Genomic DNA, 16,564 nt, shown 5'->3' on the forward strand with positions numbered 1-16,564 from the left:
GTAGGTGGTAGTAGCTTGCGGTCTGGTAACCGCAGTCTCTACTGCGCTGTCGGTTGCGGATACCTCAGCCTCGTGTGCAACCTCGCGTCTGTTTTGTGCAAAGGGCTTTCAAAAACCGCGACTGCCGAGCCGTACCGACTCCCCCAAGAACAGACGCCAGCGGTACGACATGCCAGAGGCCCCTCTAAAGCACCGTCGAATACACTTTGACGGGCACGCGTTTTCGATTAAGCTTGAAATCTACTCTTTAGCCATCCCTCTACGCTAATCTGCCACGTTGATGGAACCTACGATACCTACGATTTCAGGTCGCTCGTCGTTGCGTGCACGCGACTATTACCGTCATTTTTTTAAGGTTGTTACACGGGTTGGAAAAATACTCGTCGTTTTTTGGATATGATAATATATGGTTCCAAGAATCATTCCTCCCTTTAATCAAGAGATCCTAAGGGCTGGAAAGACCACTGCTGCCTTATACCCTTTCGAAGAACCCTTTGCATTCATCGATGTTAGTCGCCTATCGTGCAACCCCAGCCGGATAGAAATATAGAGATTTTCGGAATTGGATCGGGGAGAGTGACTATGAATTCGATTATCGGGAAGCACGTGTATTTGTGCACCTTCGCCCCCAATCCCTTTTCGCTGCTTGGCCCGACTAATCAGTAATTAGAATCGGTGGATATACGTGCGTCTATCCCTTCGTGGCAGACCTTCCGCTCCACGTGCAGCCCTCCCCGTAGACCCTCTTCTAGACTGCTGATTAATATTAACCACGTTAGTCGCGCTGTTGTGATTAATATGACGTATCGATCGACGTTATCTAAGTGAATAATTAATTCGAGATTGTACATGCAGTCGGCGCGCGCGTATAGTCGTTACGCAAGGGGCACGTTTCCGTATCGTCTTGAATACACGTGTGTCTGCTTGACACACTGAGTGATTCGAATTTGGCGTCGCGGAAATTTCGCTGTGATTATTATTGCGACGGCGTGTAACGCGCGCAGCGAGTTCCATTGTTATTAGGTGGAAGCACGAAAAACGGGATATGAAATACGCTGAGTTAGTCACGGAGAATGTTTTTTTCCTTGTACTTTCATGGCTAATTCTTCGTACTTTTTGGGACTGATTGATAGTCACGATAAATTGATATCATAGATGAGTGTTGCTTTGGAAGAAGAAGTTTCGAACAAGAATTTTTGTGGGAAAGCTTGAACATCTTCCAGAGTGGCCACTATTGTATTTATAGTTAAACCTGATGATAAATACAGCACGAATTGTGATAAATTCCAATCGCACGTTACTCAAACATTCGCATACATGCTTCGTAAATACACTCCTGCTCTTAATCTTAAATAATGTCATTGAAAAGCAATTTAAATTTCCTCAAAATATCACTGTATTTACAAACGCAATAAATCGGCACCGTTCGCGATTAATTCGGTTTCAATCAGTGGGATAAAGTTTGCATTAGCACGATGATGCATACAGGATAGTTTGAACGAGCTGTTGGAAGAACTAAAACACGTGGATACGAAGCTTTAATTGAACTGCGTCGGCCGATCGATCTGTCAGGACTGTCCTTCCTATCCGAATCAGACCACACGCATATATCAACTAAATTATATAGTTGCAACGTGCACGGGAAACTATGTTTAACGGGACGCCATTAAAAGCATTGCAGGAGCTAAAAACGGGTAACACGTGAAGCGAATCAGGGTTTCTCAAACTGTGCTTTCTAATACATAGTATCAATAACAAAAGAATACCTTTGGATATTGTAGTTCTCAAACTCGTATATGAATCGTTCACTGCACAACTCCACTTTTTGAACAATCTTAAATTTTTTACACCAACGAAATAACTACACGACGGGTTTATCATATTCCGATTCACAGATTCGCTTCGAAAGGAAGTCTGGCATTTCTTCGAAAAATTTCCCTCACCGTGGATTTCCAGTTTTTTTCTCACCTCAGACGTCCAATTCGATTTCGCGCGCTCGAGTGGGGGAACTCTCCACGACCCTGCAGGAATTCATCGACAATAGATAAACGGAAATCCCCAGGTTCGGTCGCGCGAGGTGAAAAATATCTCCGACGATGTCTCGACTTTTCCCTGGCCCCTTGCTCGCGATACGCTCGGCCCGGGTACCGTTGTATTCGCGTACAACGGAAAATTGGCCGTAGAATATTTACGAGGCGGTCTCACCTCCTCTCGGCTTCGAACATCGCTGCCACCAATACCACTGAAGTCGACTGCCGAGTCGAGCTAGACAGCACCTTTTGTGACCGTCGTGGAGACGAAACGGTGCGCGTCGCAGGTGTGCGCGTGTATGGGTGTCGGTGTGCGGGTCTCGCACTCAGATTCAAGATTCTATACGACCGCTACGGGGATGCACGAAGATAGCGGGTCGAACAAAAGAAGGACTCTCCTCTTTTACACATCCAGGCGGGCGCGAACATCCAACCATCCACACACACGGTCGTCGTTTGCTGTAGCAAAAGGGGAAAAGTGGCTGGGGCTCGGGGCAGGGGATGAAACGCGAGGGCGAAGAGGGCGGCGAAGAACTGAAGTTGCCGGGCAAGGAACGCAATCGAGTGGGATTAAACCTTCTCGATTGCTTCCAACTTCACGCGAGCTCTTTCGCCCTCTCCCTGTCTCGTTCCTCTGCTACCTTCGTTCGACCCTCTGTCTTCTCTATTTCTCGCCCGACCAACCCCACCCTCCACCCACGTTGGTTCCCCCATTGCGGTGAAAAGACGTTTGATAGTACGGCGAAGGAGGGGATCGAGTCAATTCGAGTCGATTCTATCCTTCGAGCTCTCCTCGGGTTAATTGGACATTTTTTATTGTCAATTTGTGATTGAGATCGCGGCAGCCTTTGTCGCGCAATCCGACGGAAGGAGAAAACCCGAAATGGCGCTTTGTCCGGCAGCTCGCATTAGGACACCCTTTGTCCCTTATCAGGCGACGGGAATGCGGTACGGTTTCTACTCGAAAGAGCCGTTTTCCTTCGATCACCGAAACGTTACGCTTCCCGTCGTCCTTGCCCGCATTCTTCTTCTTCGACTACGCCGTGACCCTCGAAGACTCGCTTCTGACCGAGTAATTCGTACTCGTAAGTAGCTAACGGATTTTATTTACCAATTCCAAGATTTCGTCGTTCTTAAAGCACAATAAATTTTGTTTTCCGTCACCGTGCAACGCTCAACCGAGGAATGCGAGTTGAGGAAGACAGAAGGAATCTACGCATCTCGAAGACTTTAGATATAGTACTAAACGATACTGGCGAGTTCTATAAATTTGCCCCTTCGTTCGAATCGTCAAACCAGACGACTAAAAAATCCTCCCACGTCTCTTCCGTGAACAATTCCGTCGAAAAGAAATAAAATCAAAAAACGAAACAGTTTAATTTTCGCAAAGCCAGACGCCGCGCGACGAAACCGCTTTTGATACTCGGCGTTCCTGCGTCGTTTCCACGGGTCCCGGCGTCGCGATGCCAAACGATTCGCGAAAAATCGTCCAGGCGATGTTTAGCTTTTCCTGGGAAAGCGAAAAAGGCGGGCACGGGCGAAACGCGGCAAAGGGATAGTATGACTGAAGAGCGACAGGATAAAGCGACAGGCGTGCGCGAGAGAAACGAGTTTCCGCTTTGCTACTTTCGTCAGTGCATCGCAAACACCGGCAAGAAAGAAAGATAGCGCTGTGAAAGGAAGAGGAACGGGCGGCGGGAGGGAGGGAGGTAGGGACTGGCTCGCTTCACAGGTCTAAATCGCGGACTCTTCTTTTTTTTTCCTACATGCTTACATGGAGAAAGCCCTGAAATATTAAGCGTGCAATTACCAGACCCATTCACCGTGATGCAACGCTGAGACACGCGTCGGTAACGCACAGAGCGAAAGAGAAGGACGCGACGCGGTGGAGAAAGAAGCGTCAGGGGGTTGGAAAAGGGGCGAGGAAGCTCTGCTGGAAGTCGACGAAAGAACAGAGGCACGCGCACATACTACGTTTCGTTTCGTTTCTCCTACCAACCTTCCCTTCTCTCTCTCTCTTTCTCTGCATGTCGATTCAATGTGATGATAAAAAGCGCGCTAGGCAAAAACTGAAAAGCTTTTCGAGACCGCCGTGCTCGGATTGAAGCGTGCGAGCGTGACGAGAGAACGCGAACCTGTGTGCCGTCACATTGTTCCGAGCTTTGTTCGCGATGCACCGCCGTCCATCGCGCGCCCCGCTATCGTTAAGTCGTCGTTAAAGCACGACGCTGTTAAGTATATTAGAGCCGGAGGTTCTCAACGGAGGTCGTATGGCCCCCTCCCTCCAATGAGGTCGCGATGTACGTTTCGAAGAATACGAGCGAAACATGTGAAATATTAAAGCAACTTTTTCGAAGGTTTGAAAAAGGTAGATTTTTTGAAATTTACTAAATTACAAAGAATATCGAAGCGAAATATTTGAAGCTTCCGTGGCTTGGTTCGTAGGTAGACTAAAGGAGACATCAGCTTATCATAAAGCAGAAAATTGATTTTTAAATGAGTTATTAAAACTTCTAGTACCACTAGTCAATTATTTTCAGCCCCCGGTAAACGAATTCTTCCATTCTTCGCTCTTCTTTGTTCTCGCGTAAACATTGCGTCGAATTAACGAATGGGGAAACCCAAGCATGTAATGTTCCCTATTAATAATGTTTCAGTACAAGCAGTCCATTAGCATCTACGTCAGAGCCTCGTTTATATCTCGATCCCGGGAGCAGCTCAGCGTCGAGAAATCATTTTTCATTACGAGTAATTGCAACTTTATCGGAATGCTCGATTCCGTGGGCGCGACTCCGCGTGCGTCAACGTTTTCGTTCCGTATGATTTATGACTCGCAGCGCGGCACAATCTTTCCAGGCGTTCGTGCGGGCTCTCCGCGGGACTAGAAATTTTTCGCTAAAGTCCCGCGACGCGGAATGCAAATTTTCGCAAAGCTCGCGCGTTCATTCGTGCCCGCGTCGCTCCCGTCTGAGATTTTAAAAGCGAGTATCCGAAATAGATCACGCTCCCGGGTACACGGCCGCCGTTTCCACAAAGAAAACAAATTACACCGCGTTTAATGGACACCTCATGAATATTCAAAAACTTCGCCGTTATACCTGTTGAGCGCCGCCTGTGCCTTCAGGCTTATATTCGTTCCCTTATTCTTTTAATCCTGCCACTCGCGTTCCGTCGCCACGATTACATCGCCTCCTCCATTGTTGTCGCTCGTAAATCTCGCTGGGACCTCTCTCTGCTCGGTGTATTTATTGAATTTGGGGTATTTATCTCCAACGCCAATGTCTCTTATGTTCTCGGTGTCTTTTGCATTGTTCTCTTTACTTTATTTTTTATTTAATTGTTTTAGGGTCGCAATTAATTTCAGGTCTCTCTAGGTTTAACGTTCACACCACTTTGTACATGTATAATTTTGTTTAGATGATCTAACGAAAGAGTAAAAAGTAACAGCTCGGAATTGCCTTATAAAATCTTTTTCAAATGAAATGAAATCATGTATGAAATATGAGTAACGAAGTTAAAGAATTCGTTCGACTATATCGTACAATTCATGTATAAATTATAGTACAGCGCACGCGACACCACGAATTATTTCAAACATACCTATAATATAAAGCTCCATGCTTCCACAACCGTCGAGGTAATGCAATACCGTGAGTGTCTCTTGACTAAATGTAAGTCGCTCGTAACTCGAGTTCCAGCTTTTAGACCCATATATACAACTTGTAATCTTGGGTGGGAAACAATGGAGTTTCTTACTCACTGTACACAACTTCTAAGAGATGGGGGAGTGAGGTATGAGTGACTTAAAGCAACACGACGTACACTAGTCACTAACACCCTAAGGGCAGATGTTATTGCTTCAAGTTTATACTGCAGAGTCTCGAAAATATAGGGAGTGTGGACTAACTAGGAGCAAACGTTACTCAGGAGTGAATCTGTGTCGATGGAAGATGTCGAATATTTGACATTTAACTACCAAAATTAATATATGTTATTTCTTCGGTGAAACCAATTCTCAGTAACGATTCTCCGCCTCGCACATTGGTACCAGTTTCGATTTCCTTACAACGCAAATCGCTACTGCGCTAGGCGAGGGGCTAACGACGTTCCCGGAACAAAAGCATAGCACGTCGAAAAATCTGGCTGTAGCGTGACGCTGGTAGCTCAACCAAGGCTCTTTTCTCTAAACCGCAGGTAGTTCTATCCACCAAGTAAAGTGTCGTTCCGAAAATAGCTGACACTCTCCTCCTTTCGTTCGACTGCTGGGAAACGATGGAAAGGCAGTACAGGGTGGTACGTGTATGCGTGAAAACCCGCGATAGAGGAGGAACGAGTACGCGGTGGGCGACGATGGAAACGTAAAAGTGGCGAGCGCACGGGCGCGTACACCCGCTTACACCTCTACGCTGATACGCGTGACGTATCCGTGTACGAAGAAGAGCAAGAGGCTGGAGCGCATCACGTATACCTATACATTATCTAGCAGCCATTTCGGTGGCATCATGGCGTGGCTCCCCGAGTTTACGGGCTGCTCCATCACGCGAGAGCTTAGCTTATCTCAATGCGACACAACATATCTGAGGCTTCCGTCTCCCGCCAGCGGAGAAACTACTGACGGTAGCGACAGGTGGCAGCCAACGTGCGACGCGCGGTCAAACGATACCCAGCCGCGGGGGACACCACGGTTTCGAAAGTTCCGTCGAAGATTAACCCGACGATTTATTTCGTTACCGAGGGACAGTATATTCGCTGACCATTTCGCTCCGGGACCTGGAGTCATTGCGACCGTTTTATGCCTTGAGATATTTGGACAACGGTTAATCGCGAGATACCGCGATAACGTTTACCGTGCGAGAGCTTTACGGACTTCTTTCTCGGTCCTGGCTCTCTTCTGCGACTTTACTTCCCGGTAATCGCGCCTGGTCCGTACTGGGGGGTCTATGTTAACAAGAGGAGGGTCAGTGGTTGATGACGACTGTAGTAAAATGGGGATGGAGAGAGAGGTTTGGGTTACGATGCCGTGTTCTTCCAGGGTTAGATTAGGGCATGGGCTTTGAGGGGTTGCAGATCAAGAGCCTTTGCAGATTTAGTGGGAGAGTCCCCGTGAAGATTTGAGGTACAAGCATGAAACTCTTCAGGCGTTTGGTATCTGGGCTCTTGTAGTAAAGAATAGATCAACTTTTGTATTACTTGATGTTTACCAATACAGATTTACGTTAATTTGATTATAGGTGACACGTTTAAACCGTCTAAAGAATTTCTGAATGAAATAGACTAAACAAACTAGTAGACACACGTTACTGTTGATCGAGGGCCGTTACTTTGTATCAATTGGTACTAAAGAGACATCATCGGATCGAAGGCACCGGTTTTAAATCCGGATGTTTTTCAGAAACGATTGTATAAGTCGAGGGAGAGGACCAGCGGAGACCGAGTAGGGCAATAAAATTGATCACCTCGAAATCCGCATGATAGGAGGAAAAGAAGAGCGGGGTGGGGTACGACGGGGTAGGAGGGAGGGGGTGGGACTGGGGAGCATTAAAGTGCTTTGCGCTCGGTCGAGCTACGAATTTCAATCTGAAGCCTCGAAACGATCGACCCTCCAGTCAGAATAGACCGGGATAAAAGAGAGATTATCGGTTCGTACCTTTTGAAAACTGGAGATACCGAACTTTTTCATATCTCTAAAACGACCGGCTGGTGACCCTGTTAAGTACCCGTGATCAGACAGAGAAGCGCATTCACGCTCGCAATCGAGAACGCAGTCGCTTTTAAGCACTTCAGGAGACACGCTGATGCTTTTCGTCGCGTTTGAATTTAGCCTTTGCAGAGATCGAACGGCCTGAGGAACCTGTTAATTCAGAGATGTGATAAACATATTGGCTTCGTTGGGTCCTCGATAACTGCACGACTGTTTTCTTTGGGTTCGGAGTGGTCAGGTATCGGTACGATAACACCTGCTGCATCACCGAGACAAGGGTGGGCATGAGACTTTTTTGCAAATGCAAATGCTCTCATCAAAGAGGAGATGCTTACTGATTACCAATATGAAGGACAAACATGATCAATGTACAAGATGTTCCAAGAGATAGCAAAGGGTTGAGAAAAACGGATCTGCACCGGCGAACAGAGGCTTCCCGTCTTTCTGACAACCTTTCACCAGGTCGAACGGCTCCTCGAAGAAATCCCAAAGACACCGCTCGTGGCGTGTAACGATAAGAGGCGTCTCCTTTACAGGGCAGCTCGACTTGCCTCGCGGAACGTGATATTTTTCCGCTGAACGATAACATTACACCACCGTCACTCCGTTGCCCGGCTCTGTCCGGTGTTGCCAGCCATAAATGCACTCGGATCCTCGCGGTATCTGTCACCGAATGACGCGTATGATCCCTGACTCCGGCCAGCAGGAACCTTCAGGGACGAAGAACGCTGTACAGACACTGGACGCCACTTACGACGCGCAAACATACCCACCCCTCCCCGCCCCTCTCGCGGCCCCGACCCCCTTTTCTAGGCTCTCGGTACGTATAGCCGCGAGGCTCGCCAGCTGAAGAGAAAGTGGGCACGTCGGCCAGCAAGACGAAAGAAGAGAGATCCACGATGTTTCAGTGGAAGGTTGCGAAGGTCCTCGGGGTTGGACTGTGTCCACAAGGGTGCCACGGGTGAACTGTCGGAGGGAGGGGGTGTTCCAGAGTACACACCCCGTATAACCAACGAGCCGTCGCTTTGAATAACCTAGCCGCGTATAAAATGCATGGGATTTCGCTCTAATGCCGGCCAGGGAGTTTGCCAGGGAGCGTATTTAGTCCCAAAAGATGAATGTAACAGGTCTCTTTTGACCCGCCCACCAAGAAAGGAAATGGGAACCGAAAGTATCCAAAGGATGTACGTGTAGTGGTCGTGGTCCTTGCTCTACTCGGAATCGCAAATTGGTCTTTCGGGGAAAGCTCGTCGCTGTCGCGCGAACCTTAGCGATCCTTACAACTTTTAATGCTTTGACCTCGAGATTTCGCCCCGAGCGATTCACGGGGACATGCATGCGCTTGCTTTACCCTGACCGACTCGATCTCTGACGCATTGGATCAACGAAAACGAGTCTCGATGAAATGATTAGTTGCTACAGTTGTACGAAGCCACGTCGAGCCATTTGACGGTATGTAAACGATGATTCACTACGATTGTTAGCTACATAGAAGCGGATCATCAGGAGCCTGGACGCAACGCCGACCGAAAGGAGATGCGGCGTCGCACCTCTTGGTTGGGGGTGGATCATGGAACGAGCAACGTTGATACACCACGAACGGCAACGACCGGTCGACTAGCCGGGTATCTCTCACTCGACGAAGAAAATAAAACGACCCCGCTGAAAGAAGGTACGTGGGCGGTTGCGAGGGCACCGGAGGTAGAGATGATACTAGACGAGGAGACGAACCTGGGGAGGGGCGAGCGTAGAGGAGCTGAACACCCTAGGGAGCCGGCAGCTCGTTACGCTAGACGTGGCACAGCTCTCTTTCTCCTTTCTATTCTCTGCTCCTGGGCTTTCCTTCGCCTCCCCATTCTCTCGGTTCTCCTCCTACCCTAAACCTCTCCTCTTTCCTCGCGGGCCTCTTAAACCTTGATCCTTTTGCACATGTATCTCCATCCTCCTCTCGCCCTTGCTCTCAACGCCTCACGCTTTTGAGGTAACGGCGGTCTGAATAATGTCCCGCGTATACGCTTGTCTCTATATGTACGTATCGCTACTCAGTAACAAGTGGATATTATGCTGACGCTATTGGTACCCTGTACCGCTCCTGGCCCTGGTTAAGGGGACGCTCCGACATCCACGGCGATTACGTTTCAAGCGCCGCGCCAGCCACCATCCCCCGAAAAACCGTTAGCAATTTTCTAGACCAGGCATGTCGCCCGGGCATGACCCTTTTCAACGCTGAATTAATCAATGGCCGTTGGTCTCCGCGTTGAATTCGTTTTCGGATGTATTTGTTGGCGAATGGACGGGACTCTAAGCTTGTGGGCATTTTAGAAGTACAGATTTTCGTGGCAATTAAGCTGGTTCAATCATTGAGACGAATATTCGACCGGTTTGAAATAAAGAAAATTTCGATAATTAATTATCTCAATGAAACCTAAGATCGAAAAATACAAAATACATATGAATTTGATCTTTTAAACAATTGTAAAAAAAAATCATCCAATGAAATTGATCTTTCATATTTTTGCAGGTATGTCCAAAATTACGAAGAAATTTCTCGAGGAGAAACGTGCTTGAAAATTCTCCTCTTGACGACTAGTGGCATTAAAAACATTTTTCAGTGTCGTAAACCAATTATACGTATGTGTCCCACGACATGGTAGGAAAGTATGAATTGGCCTGCAGGGAAATGCTCCTTTCATACGCTTGCAGATCAGCTACATAGTGCGAGACTGGTTGCTATAACGATGCATTTGTTTGCAATAGGTATGATGTTTTCCCTTATTCCTTGGGTCGCGCTCCTTGAGTTTTCTTTGCAATTTTGTCCTACGCTTCGGTTCAATTCCAAATACGAATTAAGGTGGATCTATACGTTTCTCTTGACCATTTCGTGCAGTTCAGTTAATGTTCGATCGGTATATGTATTCGAAAATTTGTCGTGCATTGGACCATCTACTCGTTAAATGGAAATTAGAATTTTAATTATATAATGAAATATTTCATAACGGACCAAAGTCCAACTAAGTATCCAATTCTTCAACAGTGTTTCAAATTAATTGCTACACAAATTGGTATACAATTTCCCTCGTCTCTGGAACAAACTGGGTCGATTCCACAATTTGGTGTGCCAAGATCCGTTCTCTGCCATTAAATTCTCTCTCGAAATTCCCGATTCTTCGCACTGTAACGCTCGCAACATTTTCCAACGCGAAGGCGTTCAGAGACTCCACAGTCCCTTATTATAATACCAAATTTTTGGAAGCTTCGGTAAATCCCAGTCGTCTCCAGTGGCAAGCTTTAAGCGCGGTTGATACGGCGAAACGTAACTTTGACGTTTATTTAGACCCGGTGCACCGATTCACGAGCGGTCCGTGAACTTTGCCACGATATTGCTCGTCTTTAATCCCCTCAACGGAGGTAGAAATTTAGTGTCGAAAGTTCGTCAACCCCCAAAACACATGTTAGAGCCGATGAACTTTACGGAGAAAATGGCTGCGCCACAAAGTTCATTGAAATGTCACCGAGTGTTCCTGCGCTACAGCCTGTCGTAACAACCTCCTCGAGACCGCGTGCCGGAAGCGCTTTGTTACCGCACTTCCGGGCTAGCGGAAATGGCGCAATGCGCTTCCGACATGGTGGAAAAGTAGCGACAGTCATTACCGAGTCCTCCAGGAACGCCTCAACGTCTCGCTCCCCTCCCCGCCGGTTACTTTTCTTCATATTCCTTCTTTAGCCTATTGTTTAACTGAAAGAGTCGGAAAGGGAAACGGAATGATGCGAGAATCGAGGAAGGAGAGTATCGATAGCGAGGCTACTGTTTCAGAATCTTAGAAGTAATTTGAAGTAAATCGATATTCCACGAAATGAAGCCTCCGAATATCATATCAAACACTTACTTTTTATTTTCATCGGAATTTGTCCATCTCCGATTGCGGAGAGTTCTACCCTTAATCCGCGAAAGTGACTCTTTGAACGCTTTCCAATCTAATTTCACGATCGAGCGTAAACCTTCGCTCTCAAATCGAAGCTTTCCACGGCAAGATGGCTCGTCTAACGGGCGATTATAATCGCGGTTATGATTTGCTCCTCGGTTTACGTCCACTTTAAGCGGGTACGCTGTTCGATATCGATGTAAAAGGGAATTTCCTTAAGAATGGCTATACGATGACATCTATTATAGCGTCGAGTTATCGCACCGCGGATCGCGCCAGACGTGCCAGTATCGTATTGCGCACGCGGCCGAGCGGAGTTCCTGGCACCGCTCCCGAATTCGAAACGGAACGCGTGCATTCGTATTACTTTTTCGAACGAGCTCCGCGGCTAGACGAAGAGGAACGGTAGGAACAGAAGAAGAGAGGGTTCGAGGCCAGCCCAGCCAACGCCATTTTATGAAAATTGCACCGCCCGTTCCAGCTGCCCCGAGCGTTCAGGCGAAATATGTTACTTCCATCTCGCGATTAATGGTCGTTATTTTATTTCGAATACGCGCGCGCGCCTCTACCAACGTCCAAGCCGAACTCTCCGTCGAAAACTGGATCCACCGACCCCGAGTGCCGTTGATTATCCTTTTTTTTTTTTTAAGTAGACAACGTACCATCTAGGAGTCCTTGAAAATTTGTCAATGATACAAAGGACAGATTCGAATTTATTTATGTTAATCTAGTCGAGGAATGTATTTAGGATTAACCCAGCCAGTGATGCCTTAAACAACCAACTTCCAAATTTCCCCAAAACGATTCTCTATCGGAAGGGACGAATTTTCCACTGTGCTCTTCGAATAATAGCGCAAATTGGGGTGGCCCGTTATAGGAGGAGTCTTTGAAACTGAAATAACAAAATTTTCATCGAGGGAATCCGACCGATCGAACGCCAGCCTCGTTAATATCCCAGATACGTGATTACCAGTGCGGTCGGCGTTGAATCGTGATTTTCCCGGTCGTGTCATAATTTATGCGTTTCCGGCTTTCGGCGAGGGAATGAAATAAAATTGTCGTGGCGTAGCGGTTTTTGTAGAAAAAAGAAAAAGTCGCGACGACGCGGCAACAAGAGCCACACAGACGGATTGGTGAGCAGTGAAAAGAGCTTGGTGAAACGAGATCGACGGAGCATCGAGCCACGGGGAGGGGGATGTGTCGGTTAGGGTCCACGGAAGAGGGAGGGAAAGCGTACAATTAAAATTAGCGCAATTCAGTCACTCGCCGGTAATTCGCGTGCCTGGCATTTATATTATTAAGCCGCGCAAATTTCTCTCGCCTTTCCACCTCCGCCCTTCTCCTATGCGCGAATACATACGCGTACGTGACCCCGACGACCTACCCTTCGCTGCACTCTGCCTCTTCCCCTTTTGATACGGTTCCGTCCTCGCCGCCCGACCCCTACTTTGGACGCTTCAGACTCGCGCGACGAGAGTTTCGGCCGTTAGTCACCCGTCCAAGTAGACAGGGAAGAAAATAATTCCCGGTTTTTGAAATTAATTACACCTAATCGCTGTCGTTACGAGCACGGGACGGACTGCTTTATTATCCTCTCTCCAGTCTCGGTATCTTTGTCGCTCGTTTCTCTTCTCTGTTGCTTTGTTATTCGGGTTCTAACGATGGCATCTATTTGTAAGGAGCTTTGGAGGCGTAACGATCGATTTTTTGTGTAACTTTTCGAACGTAAGGGAAAATAGAAGTTTCTTACCTTTGGATGTGTTCTCCTTGGAAACGCTACTTTCGGGTCGATCTGTAACAGAAAAAGAAGCGAGAACATTAGTAATCTGTTAATGAATGTTTCCGTGATACACAATGGTTTATTTTATAGTTCGTGCAACGTAAAGATTACTTTCATTCACAAGAAACTAGTGGTCTCCAGTTTCATAAGTAGTATAGTACAGTATGCAGTCAGCCAGGGTGTCTAGCGAATCAGTATTATAGGGTCACCACTAGTCAGCCATCGGAGGTTTCAACAGAATTGAATGGCAACGCAAACAAGATTATTTAGAATACATTCCACACGAATAATTGTTTTTAATAATTGTTTAATAATAATAATTGTTTTCAATTAAAAACACTGTAACAGACTTTTATCTTTAAATCGCGTTACAATCCCAACAAACTTAAGAACTCGTAAATCGTGAGTCCAAAAGGGACCATTCCGATATTGAACAAGTGGGACAAGAGATGTAGAAAAAGGTTAAACAGAAGTGGAAAACCAAGAGGCAAACGCGACTGAGGTGGAATTGGAACAAACGGAAGCGAAGAAACCGTCTGTTTTCCCCGTTGGAACTCCTATTACAATTAATTACAGAGTAATAAAAAGTAGTTGCTCGAAAACTCTGAGTGGAAGCCGCGAAGGGTTCGCGAAAGGAGATCTCGCGGGCTGCTATCGGTAACCGGTCGACCAACGAAACTCTCAGCTTTGTCTACCACCCTCCATTCTGTTCAGCTCCCTATCTTCGGCCACAGGGACGAGCAACCAGGTCGGGTGTAACCGCACCTTACGCTTTACGTGGCTAAAGAGCACAAAACCCACCTCCTTGGTGGAAGGGAGCCACCAGTGACGGATATGGATCTATCAGAGCCTGAAGCCTACCCTGGGAGGGCACAAGAAATTTTGAAAATATTTTTGAAACAATTGTGAGAACGTACATGTATCAAATAGAGAACCATATTAAGAATATAAATAGCACACGTAATAACCATCGTGTTACCGTCCATTCTGAGACTATAAGAACTGCATACACTACAATTCTATCCATTTTAAATAAAGTTGAAAAAAATTAAGTTACGCAAACGAATCATACTATTCCTCAATAGTAAAGTAATTACTTTCCACGATTTCAAATGGTAGCTAAGTAAGAATTGAACAGGTTAACAATTCCTGGATATCTCCTTTAACGTAGGGACTCGAAACGTCGAAGAATCGTTAGTTTCACGGTAGATTCGTCCCTGGAAACGACGCCGCGAAGCCGTAGAATTCCCAGCGCAGCCGCGACGTAAATTTTCGGCGCGAAATCGAGCCGCTCGAGTGTTCGAGCCGGCTTCCCATGTGACCTTACTCCGAACTTACGTGCGTGAAGCTACGCGGAAACGTACGTGACCGCAAAGACGTCGTTTCACGGAGCGGCGAACCATTCGGGAACTTTAAACTTCCAACTGCTTTCCCTGGGAAATCTTCGCAAACTGAGACCAACCTCCCGCTAGGCTAGTTTTACATGCGAGCGAGACGACTACGTCTCGTACATTATTCGAATTATAATCGATTTTAACTGGAGTCGCAAATACTTATTAGAAATTTTCTGTGCTCCAGGTATTTAAAAGTCAGTTACCATTTTTCAATCTACAACTTCGTTTTCGAGGTATGATCTATCAATTGCCATTCATGGAATAAATACTATTTACTAAGTTACCCAATATTCTGCTGTATAATGTTCTACTGCAATACAATTTGCTGTAGACTATACATATTATTTCATTTAATGCGTTTTTGTAAGATATCGACCAACTTTGTAGGGCACACTTTCTGTCGCCATGAATTTAAATTAAAATGCATTCTACCTCCGTTTACGAGAAAATATCCAACTGTCTTCATTTACATACACGGACGAGGTCCAATAACAGTTGGAGGCATACATTAAACATTTAATTTCCGACCAATCGTCGAGGGTGCTGATTCGGCGACTTTTTATCGAGGCCGACTTCCTCGTGGCATTCCAGAAAGTGGGTCACTTTTCTTGTTTTTATCGCTCGAGTCAGGACGCCGAGCTGGGAGATTTTTTATCGTATCAACTTCTTACAATGTATTTTTCTAGACCAACACTGGCATCGAAAATATTTGCTGCAGTTGTCCACGTTTCACGGTCCTATCTCGAAATTAAATCAATTTCCATGCTTGTAAAATAACTGATACCAATTTTATTATTCGATCACGATCTTAGTTACGTAAAAGAATACTATTTTGTTGGATGTGAGAATATCATCTTAATTAAAAACCTTCTTCAATTATATTCTATTCCCTGTATTCAAGATAGCTTACTTTACAGCTACATACTTATATTGAAACACGGATGCATCGACAGGTTCCCTGCCAATAAAGTCGCAAAAGCCGCAAGATGATTTATGATAATCTTCCATCTATAACAGATCGTTTCCGTGGCAATTCCCAACGAACATCGATGAGGATCAATTACCACGAAATCTACCCACTCCCGACACTTTACTCGTGAAATCTATGGAGCTCGTCACGTGGGTGGCTGCTTCACTGCCAAATAATCAGCGGTATTCGTTGCAAATCCTTCGAAACGCCTTTCGACGTTCCGACACAACGTCGTAATTAAGATGAATGTCTTCTTGGTAATCCGAATCGTTAAAAGACGCTTCATCTTTCACGCTGAGCCCTGCTAAATGAAACGTACAGACGCGGGTGTATGCAGTGGTAGCTTGTACACAACTTAAACGAGCATTTAATCAAATTTCGTCTCAAAGACACCCCTCTGCGTTTCTATGAACGCGTAGTAGATACGATGTCTATTGTTTCCTCGGAGGCATTTTAAACTAAAACTAAATCGAGTAGATTATTAATTATCACCGATAAGGCGTTTTCATTCGAGTATTAATTTATTATAAAGTTAGTTTTCATTCAGCTTCGCATTAAATTTCTATAAATCGGTACAAAAGTCAAATATGTTCCATCCCACTCGTTTCATTAAGAAACAGCATTCTAACGCAATTTTTGTAAAAGATTAGAAAAATTTGCAGAAACGAATCCTCCGGTTCTTTCAGTAACGAAGCGCCTGGTAGAGGGAGCGAGAGAGAGAAAGGGAGTGAAGAATCGCGGTGTTGGCGCAGGAAGACGAAAACTG

General features: G+C 46.1%; 1 protein-coding gene across 4 annotated transcripts in view; it reads right to left on the reverse strand.

Annotated features, from left to right (window-relative positions):
• LOC128887580 (RNA-binding protein Musashi homolog Rbp6) overlaps positions 1–16,564 on the reverse strand; it is a 314,695-nt gene that overhangs the window by 270,744 nt on the left and 27,387 nt on the right. For all 4 annotated transcript variants that reach the window (XM_054143620.1, XM_054143624.1, XM_054143623.1 and 1 more), the window contains exon 2: positions 13,405–13,446. The gene's annotated coding sequence lies outside the window, so the exon portion shown is untranslated. The remainder of the gene's footprint in view (positions 1–13,404; positions 13,447–16,564) is intronic.

Source organism: Hylaeus anthracinus, unplaced genomic scaffold (assembly GCF_026225885.1).
Source record: "Hylaeus anthracinus isolate JK02 unplaced genomic scaffold, UHH_iyHylAnth1.0_haploid 11989, whole genome shotgun sequence".
NCBI classification, from domain to species: domain Eukaryota; kingdom Metazoa; phylum Arthropoda; class Insecta; order Hymenoptera; family Colletidae; genus Hylaeus; species Hylaeus anthracinus.